The sequence below is a fragment of the Amblyomma maculatum genome, chromosome 4, assembly GCF_055883805.1.
Source record: "Amblyomma maculatum isolate TAMU_Amacu chromosome 4, ASM5588380v1, whole genome shotgun sequence".
NCBI classification, from domain to species: domain Eukaryota; kingdom Metazoa; phylum Arthropoda; class Arachnida; order Ixodida; family Ixodidae; genus Amblyomma; species Amblyomma maculatum.
The window spans coordinates 78,150,355-78,169,834 of NC_139347.1; the positions used below are offsets into that span (position 1 = coordinate 78,150,355).

At 44.0% G+C, this 19,480-nt stretch overlaps 1 pseudogene; it reads right to left on the minus strand.

Moving 5' to 3' along the window:
* Positions 1–13,473: 13,473 nt before the first annotated feature.
* Positions 13,474–14,601, minus strand: LOC146191487 (receptor expression-enhancing protein 5 pseudogene; annotated as a pseudogene).
* Positions 14,602–19,480: the final 4,879 nt, after the last annotated feature.

Below are 19,480 nucleotides of genomic sequence, written 5' to 3' on the forward strand. Positions count from 1 at the left end.
AGAGACCACGACGTTGGCTGTGCTACATTAATCAGCAACGTCACGAAAGCGCAACTTAATTATTACCGCTGAGCGCCACCTGCTGTATTTACAGTTGCAAATTAGAGAGAAAGTACGAGTCTAGTTAAGTGGCGAAGCAAGAATTACCGTAATGATGTGTATTCCGCAAGCGGTGTAGAAAGAAATCGGCATTACCTGTTATGCAAGCTTGCATTCTTCGGCGGGAGGTCATCCACTGGCATCCATCAAGACCGGAGCGGTGGTGGGCTAGCTCGTTGCTGTTGTCCTCTATACAGGTGGCTTTGCGTTCAAGAGGAAGAACAGCCTCGACTGGTCTCCCAGGGCGTCGGCATGCTCAGACTGTAATATTTGGCCGAGTAAAGTCTCACACTACTATGTGTATGGTTACAGCTCTTTTCCCAAATTTAACTCAGTAACCGTTCGCTGTTTGTCCCTTATGGAAATTATCAAGGCATATCCGCTAAGCATTTCGTCTTTCTTTCTCTCTCTCAGCCACCGCTTTGGACAACTTATTCGCTCCATAACTTTTCCACTACAATATATTGGTGTTAAATTTGCAGATATCATTGAGCGTGAAAAATCTACAGTTTGTGAACTTTCCCTCCACTAATCTTGCAGCATCACAGTCGTTTCTTAAGCGTAGGAATTTGCTGCGACAATTCAGTGTGCAAAAAGGTGCACTCATAGAGTTTTCTTTTGTTTAATAAATGGCCAGCAGGTTCCCGACTTCATCCATAGTTATGTTGTGCAGGTCCTCTGGCTAAACCCTAGCCAGTGCAGAGTCATTCAATTCTGAAAAGTGCGCGTAGAAAGTATTCGGGTATCATTCAACGTGCCAGTAGTGCACCTGGCGGAGTTCATACCCCTTTCATTATCTTCTACGCTGGCACCGCGGTAGGTCGGTTGCTGAGGCGTTCGCTTTCTCGCCTTAAGGTTGCGTCATGAAATCCCGTCCACGGCTGTTGCATTTCGACCAAAGCGGCAAAGGCATCCTCGCTCTACGTTATGCTGGTGCGCGTGAAAAAAAAAAAAAAAACAACCGAAGAAATAGCTCAGCTTGCCCAAATTTCTTGGAACCTGCACATTACGTCGCCCGGCACATACCTCTACCACCTAACATTAAAATTCGAATGCCGATGTCTGAAGCGACGCTATTGCTCTCTTGAAAATTGCCACGTGCTGAGAATATCGCATAGTTTTTGTGTCCTCTCCTTTTCCTTTCGCAGCGATCTTCCGATACCTTAAGCCCCGCATTTCCAGGGTTTCGCGAGCAATTTCCGAGCACTGTGTCTGGTCGAAACACTAGGAATTTGCCGCCTTTGATGGAATGCCAGGAAAATGCTTCGAGTGCGCTTGAAAGGCAGGCAGGTTGAGAGTAATAACAGCGCTTTTACTATACAATTTTATTTTGTTTTGAAAACAAAAATAACTGAATGACAATCATCTTTCTAGAGTTGCAGAGCGCACTGAAAGCTGTATGTAAAAGAAAGTAAGAGGCGTCTTCCGCAGGCGGAACAAAGACAGTTTCCTGTCCGCTCTTCCAGCACTTCCTAATCCTGCACTTCGTCGGGTAATAAAATGGTCGTCTTCAAAACTCTGCTTCTGACTCTGAGTGGCCAAATCTTAAGAATCCCAAAAAGTTTTGAACTGTCAGCAAGAGAATTGCGTAGGGTGTTCGCCGGAGATCCAGCTGGAAAAAAAAAACTGCATCTGATTACCACCCTCTGACTTTCCCGGACACTACAAAAGGTTTCTCTGCAATCTTTTAATATCATATGCCTCCACACGAGCATAAAACTTTTCCGGAACCCGAAGGTACAGAAGAAGGGCGAAAGAAAAATGGGGCCACTTAAGAAATCCGCAGTGCTGGCGAGAGTGTCATTCACGAGAATGAGCTGCATTAATCAGGGCGACGTTTCTCGCTCAAAAAAAAAAAAAAAAAAAAAAAAAAAAAAAAAAAAAACAGAAACAGTACTACTTTTGATCCCATCCAACACGTGCTCTCTTTGTTATTCCTTCGCTATCCTACGTATGTAAATTGTGAACGAAACGCTCCTCAGTGACGACCGTTTTCGGCCGCATATTTGTCTTAGCAGTTGTGAATTATTCGGTAGCCCCGAGGCAGAATATTTGTGCAGCCCATCGTGTTGTGTGTTTATTTCTTCGAGCAAGGTGAGCTGTAGCGCTAGACAATTAAGGTTTAATAATCCTAACGCGTTGGCCAAACGAAATTGACATACACGGAACTTGGAGGCAGTAATAGGTTTAGCAAGGAAGCAATGCTTATATTATTTCCATGTCATCTAGGGAAATACTCTATAGTGTATTCCAACGCTATAGTGCCAGCCGTGGTGGTGCGTAGAGGTTGCACTCTAAAAAAAAAAAAAGAAAAGAAAAAAAAAAAAAGCTAATACGCAGCAGTCAAATAACCGAAGCAGCACACGCTAAACTTTTTCACTACGAAAGCCCTAATCTGAGGCCTGGAACCCAGATACGCTGAAAAGGGTTCAAACATTAGTAAAGGAGGTAAAACTCTGTGCTTTCTCACTGTGTATGAATGCTGTAAATATTCTCTGTCATTTTTTGTGTGTTCTATTTGTTCATTTCTCTGCCGCACTTTAGACCGCGCTTTTTTACTTTGTCAATTGAGAGAAAGGAAGTCATTCGAAAACTTTTTTTTCAAGCGCAGAATATAAATTGAGGCAAGCTTTGTCTCGCTCCGAGGAGCGTAGAAGTTCTTTCCCCGTTTTACGAGCATTAGGCAGACGTAATTTTGCATACACGAAAGCTTTATTGTTCTCATTCTGAATACAAATAACTTCTAAAGTTGCACTTATCGGCACGATGATAAGCCGGAAGCAACTTTATCGGTGACAGATTGCGAATGTAATCGAGAAGCTAGTTAATTTGACTTCCCGTGTTTGCAACAGTCGGTTATTTGGCAAATTTCACTGTGTCAAATAAAAAAAGGGAAATGCGTAGCCGTATCTTTAGAACAATAAAACATTTTGTTGGGCGAGTTGGTTCATACCGTTCATTCTAAACGCTTGTAGCGCAACAAAGAAACACAAAGAACAAACAGAACGGGACAAACGCTTGTGCCGTTCCGATGGTCCTTTGTGTTGCTTTGTCGCGCCACAAGCATTTCGAATTAATTGTATCCTTAGAAATTGTCGCCAGCAGCTTTGCATAATGATACTTGCTGCAATAAAAGTTACGCGAATTTGGTGGAACAGAGTTCGTCAACGTTACTGAACGTGTAGGTCTTTACGGCGTAAACATATACGTTGTTAGCTAAATAGACTGAAGTGCCAGGTTGCCATAATTTCAGGTTAGCATATGAAGTGATCATTAACGGTAAGTCCAATACACCAACAAAACAGCCAGCCGATTGCAACAATGCATATAGGTACACATCGGCCACGCATGCGCAAACATAATTAAAAACTACTCCTGCTGCACCAGAGACTATAGACACGGAAGCGAACACAAGAACTTATATTTGGCTGGGTAAAAAAACAGGGAAGCATCGCTGACCCAATCTACTGCTTTTTTAATATACTGTTTTTTTTTATGTAATAAACATCTCAGGCTAGCTGCATGTGTTAATTTTTGCCTCTGTCAAGAATTGAACAATGGTCAACCGTGGTACATAACTGCTGCAAGCATTAATCTGTACCTCAAGACGCGCAAAATTTTATACATGGTTCTTTAGATTTAGCGAATGTCTTTTAAGTCTTACTTTTGCCCCGATGTCCAGAATTTTCTAAGCAGCCACGTTTCTATTGTGCCTTGGAGTCTAAATACGTTTTCTAGCCGTTTCGGTTAATGTTGCTCAGCGGCACTGTGCAGGTGATGCATTCAGCCTCTGGGTCCTTTCTTTTCTTTTTTTCTCCTTATCACCGCGTTGGTGGCCGTGCATGAAATACGAATGTGAAGCTCGTACGTGACTGGTTCATTCGCAACGGGATAAGGCAGCGTTGAGAAAAATTCGGCAAGGCCCGACGCATACGTTCCTTTAGAAAATACGCGTTTTGGTTTGTAAACTCAACTGCTGAAGCGGGTCCAATCAAAGCACCGCTCTCGGCGACTTACGGCCGTCAGTGCTTGAAAATCTGCTTCGTATTCGGGTCGTTTTTTTTCGTCTTCCTGGGATGTGCGAGGCATCTTCTCGCGGTTCATTCAAGTCCAATAATATATGCCGTACTTCGTTCAAGGTACTATAAGGCTGCTTAACAGAATACGTTTTTTGCTTTCTTCACATCGTGGTTCTCTTAGTTTGTTAACTATCAATCGCAAATCAGCTTTCCTGACGGCATTGCCACTTCGTTCTGTCGAGCCGTGTAAAGCTACGTGCCAAAAAGGATCGGAGATTTCGCCATGCTTTTTTTGCATATCATTTTATTTATCTGTATTCGCGCCGCGTTGCGGGATGTTATTCTAGGCGAACGCTATGTACTCGCTTTGAAGAAATCATATTTAATGAAGATTTCATATTTCGCCCGCTTAACAAAAGCGCCAAAGGAGATATAAAGCTATTATCAGTGGTTGCCTCCAATCAACATCTATCTCTTTTATTTATTTGTACATACTACCAGTCCATCTGGACTAAGATAGGAGTGGGTTTGACATCAAAATTCATAAACGCAGGCCAGTACGATAAAACAGCAAGTACAGTCAATAAAACACGGTTCATAAAATACAGTCAATGTAATGTACAAATTATGTGCACTCCTGCGTTAAATATTTGCATATAAGAGTAGCAAATTGCTCTCGGGATTGAGCGTTCACAACGTGGTTAGGAAGGCTGTTCCAGTCGGATGATGTGGCAGGAAAAAAAGAGTATTTAAAACAGTCCTTAAAAAATTTTTCTACTTGGACGTGTTTATTATGCTTATTACGAGTGACGCGCGTCTTTGCTTCGTTTATGTATCGTTCTTTCTTAACCAGGACTAAACCATTTATTACACAATAAAACAAAGTTAGTCTTTTTTTCTTTTCGTCTGTGGGAAAGAAGAGACACATCGGCTTGAGCATAAAGAGGGGTCACTGAATCCAATCGTCGATACCGGGAGAAAATGAACCGTAGCGCCCGTCTCTGTATCTGCTCAAGCTTAGAGACAGATTTGTTGTGATATGGGTCCCATATTTCGCATGCGTAATCAAGTAAAGGCCGTACAAGCATCTTGTACGCTGTCAGTTTTGTGTCCGTAGAAGCCTGTTTTAGGACGCGTCTAATGTAGCCTAATCGCTTGTTTCCCTTCGCGACAATGTTGTCAATATGTTTTGCCCAGCTAAGATTTGAGGTGATGGTCACGCCGAGGTACTTGCATTCATTTACTCTGGAAAGCGGGCTACCTTGCAAGCTATACACATAGTTCAGGGGCTCAAGCTTGTGAGTAATTGTCATGCAAACTGTCTTGTGTGGGTTTAGTGACATCTGCCATTCCGTGCACCAATTATCAATTTGGCGTAGATAATCATTAAGCTGAATTTGGTCATTAACGGATCTGATTTCATGGTAGATAATACAATCGTCTGCGAATAGCCTCGCTTTTACTGGTGAATCTCGGATCATGTCATTAATGTATATCAGAAATAAGAGGGGGCCAAGAACTGACCCCTGGGGTACACCTGATCTAACCTCGCAACAATCGGACCTCTTATCCCCGATGACAACATACTGTCTGCGACCTCTTAGGAAGTCCTCTACCCATCGAACTACACAGTTATGTCCCAAAACAGTTTTTACCTTAATTAGAAGCTTTCTGTGGTTAACCTTGTCGAAGGCTTTTTTGATATCTAAGAATATAACATCCATCTGGCCCCTGCAATCAACCACTTTACAAAAATCATGACAACATTCCAATAGTTGTGTCACTGCTGACAAGCCCTCCCGAAAGCCATGTTGGTATTCACTAAAAAAAATCATTGCGCGTTAAGTGCTGGCGAATATGTTTTGATACCATGTGCTCTAAAAGCTTACAGCGCACTGATGTTAGTGCTATTGGCCTGAAATTTGAAACGTTAGCAGCGTCACCATCCTTAAAAACTGGGGTAACTTTACCAATCTTCCAATCATCAGGAAGCATACCTGTGGCTAAAGATTTCTTAAAAATTACGAAGAGATACCTGGCCGTCCATTCAGCGTACCTCCTTAAAAATAAATTCGGTATTTCATCCGGGCCTGCAGCCTTTGAAGTGTCTAGCTTCAGCATTAAAGCCAGAATTCCCTCGTATGACACTTGCAATTCGTCTAATTCGGGTAAATTGTTATGCGACGCAAACTGTGTCGGTTCTCCGTCATCCGAAGTAAAAACACTTGCAAAGAACCCATTGAAAGCCTCCGCAATTTTAGCCTTATCCTCAGTGAGACCCTGATGCGTATTCATTTTTGTTATTGGTGTCTTGGTTGCCGACAAGTGTCTCCAAAACTTTTGGGGAGAATCACGAAGATATTTACTCATTGTGATGTTGTAAAACTTATGTTTTGATTCTTTAATCATTAATTTCAACCTTTCACTTAATGTCGCTAAGTCCTCACGTAACGCCGGGTTCACTGATCGCCGCAACCTTGCTTTACATCTGGACACTTTTCTTTTTAGTTGAAGAATTTAAGAAGAAGAAGAATTTTTTTTATGGGTTTCGTTGGGTTAACAAGACAAAACACAGCCATTATGCCTTTTCCAGGAGATAAATGGAATATCTTTTTTTGCGGCAGGTTAGCAGCACTGACGTGCTTAGGCAGCAAGCAAGTATGCGCGTAATTTTGTGCGTATTTCGTTCTTATGAAACCGAAAACTCGTAACGATTACTTTTTCTTAGCTCGTGTTCTAATACATTACGTTCTAAGAGCAGAGTTGTGAAATACATCCACCGCTTTCATTTTCGCGCGCAAGGGCGTGCGAGTGGGCGTGTACACGTATTCGAAAATCGTGAGTTCTGGATCATCGCTTTTTTTTTTTTTCTACTTGTCCAAGTGCTGCGAAAATTTTGCGGTATGATTTATCTACTTTTATAGATCGAAACTACTTGAGCCCCGCCGTGGTGGCGCAGTGGTTACGGCTCTCGACTACTGTACTCAAGGATGCGGGATCGAATCCCGGCCTCAGCGGCCGCCTTTCGATGGCGACCAAAAGCAAGGCGCCCGTGTGTTGTGCGTTGTCAGTGCCCTGTGAAGAAACCCAGGTGGTCGAAATTACCCCAGAGCCGTCCACTAGCGCGTCTCTCATAGCCTGAGTCGCTATGGAATGTTAAACTTCCCGAAACCAACCCGAAAATACTTGAAAACAAATTAGTCTTGCCCAATTTTTATCAGTTTTGAAGCATTCAATCGATACCAACGCAAAATATGCTCACTGAATATTTTGTACTTTGCCGTCATCTAAATAAATTCGCTACAATGCGGCTGCATACCTAGGGAGGCCAAGTGAAAGTGCGCCCGTCTACTAAAATTCCTCCGCATGGTACATAATTGCAGGTAGGGAAATCAATCATTAGCACTCCCCTATACCCCTGGCTCATCGACCATCATTAGACAGTTTTAGTTTCACGTACGTGGGAGCTTCACGTACGTGAAGCGCCTACGTGTGACCAGTGCGCATGCGCAGAACGTGAAGAGTCCGCGGGAGTTTCCAGGACGTACGCGAGATTCGGATTTTCACGTTGGCGTCTTCACGTTGCTGGCGTACGTAGAGTTGACAACATGGCGACGCCCTGCCCGCCCGCTTCACAACGATAACAGCTTCGCCGCTAATTCCTCGGCACGATATCGTGTTCTAAACTATTGTATTCGATTTAAGCTTACCCAATCTTACCCTCGCGTAAAGTTTCAAGTGACAAATAGCCTTTTTTTTTTTTTTTAGATAGAAGGACGATTTTTCAGCTGTTAAGTTTGACGCAGAAGCGTTTGTCGTCGTCATAGCAACGATCTCGCGAGGTCACGCCAGACCAGAGTTGAGCGAGAAGTGGCTAGAGTACCAGATGCAAGCCGGCAGCCAACCGGAGCCAATCCGTTGTAGGGGGAAGGTTGTGAAGTTGTAAGCATGAGTTCTGTTGGTTCTGTTGCCCAGCGAATTCACTTTTCCAAAAGCGACGATCTGGATATGCTTCGCGACGTGAGAGAATGCAATCCATTCGAAGACTGCATGCGACACGCTGTGCGGTGGACGCATATAGGTATGCGTCTTGCTAATTGTTCACTGTAGAGCAACGACGTTAAGAACAGCAATTTCCAATTCGACCGACTCTTGGCTACGGCCGCAGCGTGGCTCGGCTCAAGGCAGCTGGACTAAACAAAATTAGTTTGGTTCATCTGTACTAGATGGCGTGGCATAACACGTACGCACAGATTTTCGAGGCTTGTATGAAAGGTCCATACATTTTGCTTCACGTACACCACGCACGTGAAACTAAAAGTAGTCCTGACGAAGTGCGCGCAGCGCACGTAGACTTCTCACGTTTGCGTACGTAAGTCTGTACGCACGTGAAACTAAAACTGTGTATTATTAACTCACTTGCACTAAATCGACGTCCGAGGGCTGCGATGAAATCAACAGCAAGTTGCTAAGAAAACACTGTCGAGCCGCATACTTCATCTAATCTTTTCGCAATCTCTTGACACAGATAAGAAAGCAGGAATTATGCCCATCTTCAAATCTGGGGACCACTCCGAACCCCTTCAATTACCGTCCGATATCTGTGACAAGCATCCCCTCAAAGCTGTTCGAACATAGTATACGATGGCCTGCAGATAATTATCTTAGCTGGGAAAGATACGATCTTAGTTGCTTCCTCTGCATCAACGGAAATTCTCGAAGAATTGAGCGGTCACAGTCATAAAGCGATTTATCTCGGCACTCAAACGTCGCACTGAAAAGCACACTGATAGCAACTAAGTAATTAGACCCGTGCTGTAAGATAGGCAGGTGACCAACCAAATGCGGAGATTATTATATACGGTAGCCTCAAATTTGCGCTGAGCAAAATCATGATGGAGGCGACGCGTTTCTCTCTACCTGTCTGCTTTCGTGTATCTAAATGTTTTCATTATATTTTGTCACATCTGATATCAAATCGAAACTAGGTTAGCAGAGCACAGCGAACGCTAGAACAGTCCAGACGTACCTAACGGACGGGTGTTGTGAACATGGCCTGCTTTTTTAGTTCAAGTAAACACCGCATTGTCACAATAATCCTATTTTATCATTTATTCTTCACGATCGTCACCCGCAAAGCAATGATTGCATCACGTTAGGACGTTGTAGATTCTTTTCGCTGACGCAGTTATTACTGAGTCAATGCGGGATGGATGTTCGGAAATCCTGCTGTGACTAAGTCATATGCGTGTACGGGGACTGCGCGCCAAGCTATTTAATTCGATGACGTAACACCGTATCTATTCTGCGCTCAGTGATCCGGCTTTTTTACGAGGCATTGCCTCCGAATTGCCAGTCGTTGTTATCTCAACATATTCCAGGCCTTCACTGACACACGAATCTGAACCAGAACAGAACAAAATTAAATAAATAAAAGAAGTGATGCTAGAATCCTGTCGCAATCGGATGAAGCCGATAGGATACCTGAATTGCCGTTCGGGATGAGGCTCGGCCTCTGGTCCGTGCAACAGAGACCGTGTGCACTGGACTGGAACGCTCAATCCTATCAGCCGACAACGCCGGTGCAGCTATTATCCGGTGAACTCGATACGTGTCCTCGTGTTGCGACACCGCGGACAGTGCAGGGCGGTGAGTGAATGCCCCCTTTTTTTTTTTCTTCTTCATGGCCAGCGTTTGAATAAAGTGGGAGTACTTTGGGCAACGAAGTGATGACGATGAAATGTATTGCCCCAATATCATCTTGACCAAAAGCCTCAACACTTTTTCTATTCATATCATGTGAAACTATTTCAGTTGTACCTCTTTCACAACAGTGAACACTTCATTAGAATTAACAGATGGGCGGGGCCCGAAGGGTATTTTTGATCGCGTTAAGCAAGACCCGCTCTTCATCGATACTTCTAGCACCAAACTAGAGCGGCGGATTTGGATGAACATTATGTGGATCATTTTTGTATTATTTATTTCTTGCAGACGATGAAAGCATTGGTAATAAGCGAAAGTGGATGCCTACCGGTGCGTCCACAGTCGAAAATTGACAAAATATGATATAAATCGTGTTCTCACTAAAAAAAAAAAAACGAAGAAAAAAACACATGAGCCAAATTTAAGAGGAAAATTGACTAATAGAAGCTAGAAATCATCTTTGCAAGAGTTAATTTGGCAAAGAAACTTACTGACTTTCCTTTTTCTTATAACAATGCGTGTGCGCCCGTGGCTAGAAACCGCAATCAAGAAGCAAGCCTGCTACTTTGACCATTTTGCGCATTTATGGTTATGGCTAAATAAATAGTTGAACTGTAAAAATGTTTTGTTGACAATTATAAATATTTTGTGGCAGGTCCTGCCAGAAATTTTTTGTTCTTCCTGCTTTTGTTATTTATGCGACTTTATTGCTTTTTTTGTTGTTATATACAGGGAACAGAAAACTGTAAATTGACAAAAATTAGCTGGTATACATTTTCTTTTTTTTTTACTTTTCTCTAACTTCACATATTTATTTCTTTGCTTCAGCTAACAGATTAATATATATATATATATATATATATATATATATATATATATATATATATATATATATATATATATATATATATCAAGGGGAAATGAGGGTGCTCGTTATAATACATGAAGGAAAGAAGCCAACAGTCGGCGAGGCCAAGGAAAGCGTTGGGGATGGTAATTCATGTCTTTTTTTTTATGTTTACTTGGATAATCACAGAAATTAGTAATGTAATCTGTTAAGGGGAAAGATAATTAGACACAAAGTAGAAGAAAAAACAACGTGCCGATGGTGGGATCCGAACCCACGACCTCCGAATAACGCGTCCGGTGCTCTTCCAACTGAGCTACATCGGCCGCTGTCCCCCCTGCTACTTTCTTGGGTATTTATGTTGTCTGTATACGAACCTTGAGAGTGTTCACCAGCGCCACCCTCAGGGTGGCGTTATTCGGAGGTCGTGGGTTCGGATCCCACCATCGGCACGTTGTTTTTTCTTCTACTTTGTGTCTAATTATCTTTCCCCTTAACAGATTACATTACTAATTTCTGTGATTATCCAAGTAAACATAAAAAAAAAAGACATGAATTACCATCCCCAACGCTTTCCTTGGCCTCGCCGACTGTTGGCTTCTTTCCTTCATATATATATATATATATATATATATATATATATATATATATATATATATATATATATATATATATATATATAGTGTCGCTGGCATAAAATTATAACGCAAATTCACTAGCTAACATCACTCGAATTGGTTTACTTAGGATTTACGTATTATACACAAAGTAATTGTCCCCCCCCCCCCCCCCCAAGGGTGGTGCAGTGGTAGGGCGCTCCACTACTGTGCATCGAAAAGCTAGGCGCCCGTGTGCTGTGCGACGTCAGTGTACGGTAAAGAACCACAGGCTGTCGAAATTTCCAGTGTCCTCCAACTACGGCGTCTCTCATAGCCTGAGTTGCTTTGAGACGTTAAATCCCACAAAGCAACCAACAAAGTAATTTTCGGCGTCCTTCTATACCACCGAACACCTAATCAGCACGATTTATGAGCGTAAAGTGCGGTCACACAACAGCTAGTCATATATGCTCCTTTTTTTTTTTGCCGCATGAACATCAGTTACCTGGCCGTCATATCATGCACTGGCCGTCGATGCCTTTATACACTGTGAATAATAACGATGACTGGTTCGGAAATCGGCCCGATTTGGTTTAGCATCTGACCACCAACGCTACCAGAACGAGTGAAGGGAGAAAGCTGCGATCAAGAGCCAACTTTTACGCCCTTGCTGCAACGTGGACAGATCCAAGGACCCTGCAAAGCCCACGTTCACGAGCCGCGAACGACCATGCGATTGAGGCTAAAAATAATCATTTGGAAAGTGTACTCTGACGCGATAGCAAGCTGGCGATAGGCTTTATGCCAGCAAAACCAGCATCATAATACTTGGCAGACCTATTAGTCGGTTTCTTCTTGACGTTAAATATATTGCCGCATCGCGAAGCAACTAAAGAGGAGCCTAATTACATTTTAATTTCTGATCTTCTCGCAATAGAAATCACTTGCGACAAAGCACCCAAAACTGGCTGTGCGAGAGCTGAAGGGGAGTGTTTAGAATCGCCTCCGGTGTACGGGTCTATTGCATGAACCTTAATAAACTCGAAGATACAGCGCAGGCTAAAGGTGATAAACTTAAGCCTGAACGACGTGCTTACTTTTCCCTGTGCACGCTGAAAATATGAATAGTACATCCTGCGTTAGCGCTGTCAAGCAATTTTTGATAAGGAGCCTATATGATGTAGGGCGCAGCGACGCAACATGTAGGCTCTGCTGTAGGCTCGCAACATGTAGGCTCTGCTGTAGGCTCGCAACATGTAGGCTCTGCTGTAGGCTCGCAACATGTAGGCTCGCAACATGTAGAGTACTGCTGGCCTCTTGCCACTTTCAGGGCTAGTCCTTACGCTATTTTATTCTACAGTGTATTGCAAAAGGCCTGGACATTATTTTAAAAGTTACAAGTAAGACAAGGAACCAGAGTCAAGGCCCAATGGCTGCAATGAGCAGCTCTTCCAGGAGATGTTAAGGCCATGGGCCAGCATTTATAAGTACTATTCTGTAAAACTAAATACATTAAAAACTGACCCAGAGGTGCTTTTGAGTATCGAAGACCGTAGGAAATAGAAGTGCACAAAAGGGGAGTAATTAGTACGACTTTTTTTATTTCTGAGCATCGGGTACTCTTAAAAGTAGTACTACAAAATTGAGTGTTCTGAAATCAGTGTAAACAAAAATACATTTAGCAGTAATTTTGCTGCTCCAGCTGCTAGCCAAAAGCTAGCAGTTGGACCAGACTCGGCTATCATAGCAGTCTAAATATGTAAAAATATCGATAACTTTTATCTTTTTTTTTTCTGAGTTGAAGTTGGTTGCGCATTATAACATTCAGGCTGAAGCTAAAGAATTACAAAACCAACATCACGCACATATCACTGGCGCTTGCCGAGAGAGTTTAGTGGGCGAAACCTAATAAACAGGGCTCAGGAATGGCATTTTCCCCCAGTACCGACCACTCGTAGTTGCTATTTGAATACGTTCAGACCCCCGTCGTACAGCTTAGTGTAAACGTGGCACTGTACTTATATGCCTTATGGTTTCTCGTGCTCCAAGCAGCTTAACAAGAATAACATGAACATGCATTATGGAGCCTCTTCTGATGCTTCTTTTTTCAACGAGGCCGGAAAGTTGCAACCATGCCAACGATAAACCGGACGACTGCATTAACGCCAAACTCCTTTACAGACTGACAAAAAAGGAACGGGCATATGTTTAGAACTATTCCCAAGTTGGATTTATTGCGTTCAAGAGGCCACATACTACATGTGCGAAGTTCTGTTAGGATTATGACACAGGCAGTGAACACAGATCACGAGCGAGGCCCCCCCAATCGCTACACTTACACACACGGCCCACTTGACGTTTCGGAGGCTGCCGACGCCTCGATAATGCTTGTGTGCGGCCTGATAGGCAGCTTTACTTCCAGATGTGCCCACGCGACGTCTGATACCTTCATACACCCTAAAAGCCTGATAACAAGATAGCTAGAGCATGGCAACTGCTTCCCATTATACCTACGCATAATTGTCCAACCCGGAGATGCCTGAGGAAGTCTGCTTCGGAAATACGCGTGCTTATGGGCGCCGAACATAGTCAAAACTCAAAACGCAAATGAGCTTCACTGGAGCTTGCTGGCGAGAGGATCCATCACAGCGCTCTCGAAGACGTTTGACGCCTTCGCGCTCACTTTGGCGTATGCACTCTCAAGGGCGACATTGCTCTTGAGGAAGTACGGGCGGACCAGGCTGTTGTAGATGCGCACGGAACCGTTGTTGTGCACGGGGGCGAAACAGTACACGAGGAAGATAAGCTTGGCGAGCCAGTAGAAGGGAAAGATGCTCAGGATGCCATCGGCGAAGAAATCCACAATCGAGAAACAGGCGTACACCACCCAGTAGGTGAGCCAGCGGGTGTCGTCGTTCCTGTCTGCCGACTCTATGGCGCGCGTAGACGCATACGCCGGGTAGACGAGACCGACAAAGTTGCTGAGGAACTCGGCGAAGTAGCCGAAGATCATGTAGATGGCGAAGAAGGCTCCCAGGCCCAACACGAAGTAGGCGCGTGGAACGCCTGATTTGTCTTGGGCTAGGTTGAGAACATACTGGACACGGCTGGGGAGAACGGCGGCGACGGCCTCGGCCTTATCCACGGCACCTTTGAGCACAGCGGCCATGTTGTTCTGGTGATGCGCTGTTCAAGTCGAACTGCTACAAAGCGGACGTGTGGGCGTAGGCTGTTTGCCTCGACTGCACTCGGCGAGGAAATGTACTTACACCGCCGGGGCCTAGACTGAGCCGTATCCGGCATCGGATGTAGAGGCTCTGACAAGCGCACGCGTGCTCTAAGATAACAGCGGCAGCTATAAGCGTCCTTCTTGATACGTATTCGCAGCTTATCTCCCAGCTAGGCGTATATGCGGGAGTGATAAGTGACTACGCCTCTTTGCAGTCACCAAGGCGAAGTTCGTTAACCGCTTCGCATTGTTCATCTCTTTCACAGTAGCCTTCCATGCTCCAGTGCACTTCGAACTTTTTGTTTTTCCACGATATCAGACGCGATGATTCATACCCCATGTTTTACACGTCGAATAGGGATGAGTTCTTCGAAAGCTAGATTATAGTAGTATTCGTTCAAAAGGCGTAATACATTGGCGTACAGGAGATGTACAGCAAAAAAAAAAAAGAACATTTCTAATTAGATGTTAGTACTCTCAAAACTTTCGCAATTGTGCAGCTAAGAGACGATTGTAACCCAGGTGCAATGCAAAAAACATGTCCGAAATATTCCGCATTTAACACGTATAAATCAAATGCTATTCGTCTGTACCACCCGCATAAGACATGAACTCAAAATGTCCTAATGTGATTTGGATAATTTACGTAGACTCGGCCCACTATACGGAGCTTTTTTTTCTCGTGTGAAAATCTTTTGATTATTTTTATCGTTTGTTCCCTCTTTCTGCTTCCATCTCTCGAGTTCCTTGCTGTGATTGACAATGCCTCAGTGATACTTTGCTGCTCCATACTCTGGCTTATGGCCCCTCCTTGTATGTGTTAGAACGGAAGAACGAATATGTCCGTATTTTTCTCTTTGTGACGCTTTAATACGAGGACCTCGCGCGCCTGTGACGTTTTCTTGCTTTTGAGTCTTGCGTTTCTCAAGACGCGTTCTCCTCAAAAGATGAAAGGTTGATAAAAGCTCGAAGATTGCGCGCACATACAAGAGGGCACTGTTGCATTCCTGTCAGACAACCTGTCCTACGCGTGCAGCAAAGCACACTCTACCAAGCTCGAAATAACCAACAGATCAGCCAACTTCTGACCTCAGCCACCTCTTATTTTCCTCTCTTCCTCCTCCTCCTTCCTAGTCATTTCACTTCTGCGGCGCCTAACAAAAGATGGACATCTATTGATCAAATATCTCGTAAATTAACGTTCCTTCCATCGTACCGCCTCCAAAGACCCGCCGCTGCGAACCAAACACGAACCGGATGACTGTTCCTTCTTCGTGGGTGTGGTGATGCGCCTTATCGAATTCTTGGGGTCTCATAGGCGGCAGCCGATACCTCTCGCGTGTTTTGGGTCCGGCCTTCGAAGGCAAGAGTGTTCGTGAGGAGGGTGGTTTGTTGGTTACTGCAGGCTGCTGATGTCGAAGGACGTGTTCGGCGGTGGGGCCTTTTCCCCAAGCGCCCAAGGCGCGTCGACCTCCGCACACTCCTCGTAGCACGGAGAAAGTGTTCCAAGAAATAGCCTCTTCCGCAATATCGCGCTCCACCGAATGAAATAGCTTCCTTCTCGCAGCGTCAGGGATGCGTTCCTTCAGGTTCGCTTCTATATATGTTTCTATCCCATCCTTATTGGAGCTCACCAAGACGTTCTGCGCACGGATTCCTCGTCATACTTCCTAGTCTGTTTTGATGATTATGATCGCGAACGTTGGACGGTGCGTGACTCCGTACTCGGAAGTGTCTTGATGAAACTGTCATCTGGCGTTTACTTGGGTGCTCTTGACATGGCACTGACAACGTTTGGTGCCGCTGTGGTATGACAGCTCATCTTTGGCATTGAAATTGGGGATAAATACGTTTTCCCCGCTTATTTGTGGCTGTCTGTTCAACCCCAACATCACCCTGTAATTACGTGTTCTACCGATCGTTCATGCCAAAACTTGCGGCCCTTGCCCTTGCAAACAATAGAGCAACACATGCTGACAGCAAAACATTCCGAGAGCACTGCAGAATCTGCACTGGAGAAATGCGAAAGTCTTAACGTTGGTGCTGCACACGGCACATCGCGTGCCCCTTGTCGAACACAAGCAGCATTCTGTTGTACGCATCAAAAATCACCGGCGTTCTATAATTGGTTTACAGGAAAAAGGACAGGCGCCGTGTCTGTCGCTTGCGGAATCTCGCTCACACATCTCGCGGACAACATGTAGAAACACTCAGGCTTACGCATTTCCCCAGTGCAGATTCAGCAGTGCAGTCGGAATTTTTTTTTCTTTTTATTAATTGATACTCAGAATGGTCACGCGTTTCAAATTTGTGCACGAAACTTTGAGTAGTCGAAATGGTTTTTTGCGGTGAAGTAAAAATGACGTAAACTTGAAAACAGATCTTTAGCAAATTTATTCGTGCTATCTGGATGGGAAATGTAAGCAATTGCGAGGGGATAAAAAATGTATATATGGCAAAGAGGAAACCACTTCTACTGCAACGGAAAGGCCGGTACGTCACTAAAAAAATTAAACACAACAAAAAGCAAGTCAATAAGACCTTACCCTTTTTTCGAGCATAAGGCGCAGTATGGAACCTGAAATGCAGTATTATAAAATAGTTTATGGATCGAAATTACTTACAGTAGAGAGCTTAATACATAGGTTGCGTCCGTCGCGTCATCTTTGCTACGTTGTATAAATTTGATATCGGCGCGTCGTAATTTCGTTTACTCAACGGTAGGGTCCCGCAACGTTTTTCTCCTGACTGGTTGTCTCTCAGCGAGTTAAACGGCGGCGATTTTTGCTGAAAGGTGTTTCTGAATGCTACCTAAATGTAACATATACTCACCGAAGGCAGGAACTGATTACGGTGAACGTTATTGCATAGTGTAACCGTTGTCATACCGTCACCTCCTGGTTGTGTTCACAGATTGTTTTGCGGCTATTAGGAATGAAAAACGTCACATTATGCAACCTAATGGGGAACACACCCCAGGAAAGATATTAGTAATTTATTTGAATGTTGTGAATTTTAAAAAATTAAGAACTCACAGGATATGGTAAAAGCCTAAGTGCTGAGATAAACCGTGTTAATCCATTGCACTACAGAAGTGACGGGAATTGGGGGCTTTAAATGCACTCTTATTCGTATTGACACCCAACTTATTCAACGTATTAAAGATGGAGCAACGGGCGCAACTGCCATGATCAGCAAATTACTGAAAGCAGATTTATTCCAGCAAACTGTTTTATTGCGCATGCATTTTAGTTTATTTACTCAACAAAATGTAAGACTTTTTTACTGGCTTTTTGTGATGTTTTATTTCTTTAGTGACATATCCTTGCTGCAGTTTTTGGGGAATGGCAATACGCATCAAGGGGCGCTTCCTGTAGTCTGAATGGCTGACTCTGTGTCATGCATATACGTCACCTGATGTATATGCATGACGTATTTCCCGCTACACAGCGTCAGCCGTTCCGACTACAGGAAGCGCCCCTTGATGCATATTACAGTGATGTCAAAAGGACGACGTTCATGACGTAAAGGGTGTGCTGCCATTGAAGTAAATGACTGAATATGGGCGCCACGTCTCGGACCAAATTGATGCGAACGCTTAAAGACATGGCGAATTTGACGTGGAATATAGGCGGATGTTAGCTCACCGCCGTTTGGTAGACAATTCCTGCTGGTGGGGAAGTAAGCTGCGACATTTAATTGTAATTGTCGAAAACACTGAAACGCGTCATAAGGCTACTTTTCAGCTGCGCAACTATTCAGAGGATTAGTAACAAAGACGCAAATTGACAACTGCACTACGGCACCGAATGCCCTCCCTTTGCAAACGCTTCGCTGTATCGGAAAAATAATAAATCTCTGCGCTCGCTGCAAAGCACAGCATTAGTGGTCTGGCTCCACGGTTGAGCTTCACGAGACGGGGCATTCCATAAAGCACCGCAATGCTTTCGGATTCCGGCCGCTGTTCAGAACAGTGGTGTTTCACAGCGTGATTGCTGTGGTGAAGGTTTATCTGCTATTTTTTTAAGCTCTAGCTTGTCAGTGTACGTTCTCTTCGAACTATTCGCCAACTGCTAGCGTACTGAGAGTATGGCACTAGAGTCGTCTGTCTACCAAGACGTCTGTCCCAGTAGCACCTTTGCCAGGTTACTATATTCTTCTCTTCATTACTGCCTCCCAAGTAGCGTGCTGTGGACCACATCAGCCTTGAATCTCTTCTCTTACTTTTCTTTTCTGATTACATATTTGTTCTCGATTGCGCTTCTCCTATCATGTTCCTGCCTCCATGGCTGCAGTCTGGCAGTATTAAATTCAAAGTAGCGGTTGCCGATTTTATCTCTTCTTCCATTTCTTTTTGTAAAATTCTGCCAGGCGTTAAAATAATTGTATTAATTATAATAAACTTTTTATTACTTGCAGTACCCTTCAGTTTACTCGTTTCTTATTCTCTTTGAGCTCTCTATTCGCATGAGTTGACTGTATCTGAAAACAGTATGTGCACGACCATTCGGAATACTTGTCATCAAGAAACATGCTCAAGCATTGTGTTACAATGACTAGTTTATGAGTAGGTGCACATTAACAAAACAATTGCTTGCGTTATTCAAATAAAGCAAGTGTCGCATCTCACATGAATTGCCTCACTGCAGTAGGGCAGCGCCACCCACCATCTTTCTGCCTCTATATTCCTTCCTTTCCCCTGTGTAGAGAAGAGGGTGAGGACATTTCTCTGTTGCCGGCGTCACCTTTCCTGACATCCTGGCAAAAATCCTTGCTTTATTACAAAGAACCATGCTGTACTGCACTTTATCACGCATTGAAAGGAGCTGCCTGGTTCTATGGTAGGTGCATAAGCTTTCTATATAGCAGCTTCAGGACTGTGCCCGGCTGACGGTACTTATGTGAGGAGGAGAGCAGACAGACTGTCTCTCAGTGCACTAGACAAAAGCTTGTTACATTTGTGAAGAGGAAGAAGTACACG